Below are 3,687 nucleotides of genomic sequence, written 5' to 3'. Positions count from 1 at the left end.
GAGGCAGAAACTTATAGGTCTTCTCGCCATTCTAGGCATGGCTGAGCACGTGGCCTCTAACGTTGGCATGGTGACATCAAACCCATTAACAATCGCTACAAGGGCGCACCAAGGGCTATGCCACGTGTCTTTTACTGTGCCGAAGGGGAAAAGTTAAAAACGCGTTAAGCCTCCTCCTCCTCTCTTCTCTTCCTGTCTCTCTCGTTTTTCCTCCCCAACTAGGGTTGCCGCCACCGCCCCATCGCTCCTGGCGCTGCCCACCGGAGTGGGATGACCGTGGGAGGAGCAGCCACGCAAGGTGGAGCCCTCGTCACGATGAAGCGGCGGGAAGAGGAGCCCCATCGGGACGAGTTTTTCCCCGTCGCCCAGGACGGTCCTTCTTCCTTGAAGACGCCCAGGGCTGACGGATGTTGCTTGTCGTCAGCCTAGGGCCTGGTCGGCCGGAGCAGTCGGAGAGGAGTGGGAGGCTCGCCGTCGCCATCGTCGGCAGGAGCGCCAGACCCATCTTCCTTGCATCAGCCGGGCTGTTCGCGCGGCGGGGGTGGAGGTCGTGCGAGGCGGTTGTTCGCCGATCTGTTCATGCAAGCCCTTGGTTGCCTGCGGTGCCTTATTGGCGACGTCTTCTCTGGTGCTACCGGCAAGCAATCGCTGCCAAGCCTCTAGCGCTCCGTGGCAGCCATCCCTACATCTCACTGGTACAACCCTCCCCTTCCCTCTCCTCTGGTACGGATCGAATTTGGCCATAGATACTTGGACTGTAGATAATGTCCAGATTTGTGAGCATTGATGCTTGTGCTTTCTTGTTCATGTTCTGGTGAGGAAGAAGGGAAAACACTGGAGCCAATAGATGTTTAGTGGGACTATGTTCTGAATTGACAAAGCTAAAGGAATCACATGCCATCTATCTCTCAAATTGGTTATTTGGACGGTGAGATTAGCTTGTTCTAATAATTTTTCTCAATGCAAGGAAGGAAACATAATATGGGGATTACAACTATGGAATGGTGATTAGATATTCTTGACAGAGAGGCATAGATTTCTAATGTCAGTCTTTGATAGAGTTCACATATGGCTGCAGTTTTTGCATCTATGGAATTGTGATTGGATATTCTTGAGTATCCAGTTCTTCACTGTTAATTGAATATATATTGGAAGTCAAATTTCCAGTGCAGGTTAAAGTGTGACAGGGAACCGCTTACAACATGTATAAATTGCTGAACCAAAAGCACTTCACTGAAAGAGACATAGTATGCTTATCAATTTATTGTCCGCCTCACAGTGGTTGTATTTAGGTTTACTTTTCTGCCCTGAGTTTCAGCATTGACTCATTGTTTGCATATGTGATCAGATTTCCATTCTTCTTTTAGGCAACAGATAGGTTTATAGATATACCTCGTATGCAAGCTCCTGACCCACTGCAGAAGTGAATGTCAATTTGCCTGTATGAAAAATTACGCTTGTGCGGCATATGCTCATTTGCTATCCGATGGTTGCAGCTTAATGCATGCTATCAGACACGCGGGATGGAGTTGAAACTGTTCGTCTTTGCGTAGCAGCATCAGAATTACAATTTAAATGTATTTCAGGTAACAAACATATTGCATGGTAAAGCATTAATGCCACTGGGCAGACAGTATGTGAAGATTGGGTTATTCCAAGAACACAAAAAGCATCACTGATAGTTTATTAAATCAAGTGCCGTGCCCTTTCTTTTTTGCAGGTCACAAAATGCTTTGGATAGCGTATGTACTTCCGTCAGTTGCATTCCGTGTCTTTTGTCTCGTCTATTTTATTTGGATTAGGAGATGGAAAATTATGGTAACCATTCTCGGTGTCGTCGCTATCATCCTCACATCAAGATGTCTCCAACAATGCCGCCATACATGTCCCTCACGTTGTCATTGTCATCCTCGTGTTGATAGGCAGCTCGAATGCTTGGTTAGAGGATCCCAGGTTTCTCCCTCCCTCCCTCTATCTCTCTCTCATCAAAATTCGTTTTCAGTCTTATAAAACATATATATCATAAGGTCATGCATTTCTAGGGGAGAGCTCTTCTAGACCTGGGGAAATAATACACATAGGACAATCTTAACCTATCAGAGAATTCAAGAATTGCTAACATTTCTAAAAGATACATGTTCTTTGTCAACTGGAACATAAAAAAATACAGATATGCGCTCAGTCAGTCAAAGTAAAGAAAGACAAACATAAATGAATTTTATGTTTTGCTCTGTTATATGCATTCCATCAGTTACTATGTTGTATAAAAGTTACGCCTAAAATTGGAGTGCATTGCTGAAACTGATCATTTTAAAGAGCAGAATGAATTTTAATCTGCAAAACTCCACCTATTTTTTACTGTCATCTTAAATGCAAGTCAAACACCACTAGCATTTGATCAAACGAATGAAGCTGTGTGACTCAATATACCAACGTTAAAGTGACCAAAAACCTGACTGTAAAATGACACATGTACATCTAGCTCTTTTTTCTCCCACTTTGATTTGTGGAAGCCACTAAGTCTGCGCATTCTATTTCAGGTGCAAGGCAAAGCGCCACCTCTCTCTCACTGTGCATCGTCTCTAGACGCACCACCGTCGACATCAGCTACCGCCAATACATATGATCCATGTATCATCTTTAGTATCTCTCATGCTCAGGAGAGGCAGAGGTCACTCAGCTAGCTCGTGCAGGTATCATATCAGTCTACCATATATATACACACAGCTAGCTCATGATCTTGGCATCTTCTCAGCTGGCTATTTTTGGTTGGTTCATGATTAGCTCACGTTGTTCTAGCTCGATACCTAGTAAGCATAATCCAACACATTGGAGTGTGCATCTTAAAAAGATGGATATTACTCAGCAGCAACCAACACTTATATTGTCTAAAATCACCTACTGTTTTTAATAATGAAAGGATCAAAAGACATTAAGCCTTGGTCAGTAGATCTCTTAAGTTTCAGATGTGGATGGAATGTTTCTCTCTAGACTAGATGTTTAGTTAATTTTGGGCCAATTTTTATTTTGGTTATTGCTAACACTTGCGAATTGTTTCAGTACCAAGGGCGATGGAGATATGCAAGCACATTAGCTGATGAGAGGATGTACTAAATGTTATGCAGAAACCAAATCAATAACTTTTCTTGCTCATCCCTATACCATGTTCTCAGTCCTGTATCTTCTGATCAGTTAAGTCCTTTTGGCTTGTGATCTTTTCTCCATTCAGTCAGTCTCAAATCTCATCTTGGCATATACATAAGAAAGAAGAAGCCAAGAGCATGTGAAATGTATATGTACATGTCTGCCACATAATTCTAGCTTTTATTTGCTCCGTGAAAATAGTCGCACGGGAGGCGTAATGAGGCGTTTAAGCAAGACAAGTGCGCCAAAAACACGCACTCAGGACTCAGGAGGCCCGCCATTGGCGGGCCCCAGCCACTAGTGCTCTATAGACAAGGATGGCCGTGATGCAATAACCCATATAGTAGGCTGGAGCCTGTCCCACAACTTGGGACGGAGGACCCTCATGAGGACGAGTCTCCTTGGGTGAAGTGTATATCCTTACACGGGCGTTGTACATGCGGGCGACGCTTTGCACACAAGCGGTGTGCTTCACCAATTCTTGGTCGTGAGCGATCTTGATTAGATCGAGCTCGTCTTGGCGGAGTTCATCATTCATCTTGT

The 3,687-nt window shown here is 44.3% G+C and overlaps 1 long non-coding RNA gene across 1 annotated transcript; it reads left to right on the top strand.

The window, feature by feature from the left end:
* The first annotated feature begins 206 nt into the window (after positions 1–206).
* Positions 207–3,462, top strand: LOC123141934 (uncharacterized). Its single transcript, XR_006470468.1, has 5 exons — positions 207–695; positions 1,497–1,586; positions 1,721–1,953; positions 2,541–2,693; positions 3,061–3,462. It is a non-coding gene; the product is annotated as an uncharacterized lncRNA (long non-coding RNA).
* The last annotated feature ends 225 nt before the right edge of the window (positions 3,463–3,687 follow it).

The sequence above is a fragment of the Triticum aestivum genome, chromosome 6D (assembly GCF_018294505.1).
Source record: "Triticum aestivum cultivar Chinese Spring chromosome 6D, IWGSC CS RefSeq v2.1, whole genome shotgun sequence".
NCBI classification, from domain to species: domain Eukaryota; kingdom Viridiplantae; phylum Streptophyta; class Magnoliopsida; order Poales; family Poaceae; genus Triticum; species Triticum aestivum.
The sequence above is the reverse complement of the archived record's forward strand: the minus strand, read 5'-3'. Positions and strand labels throughout refer to the sequence as shown.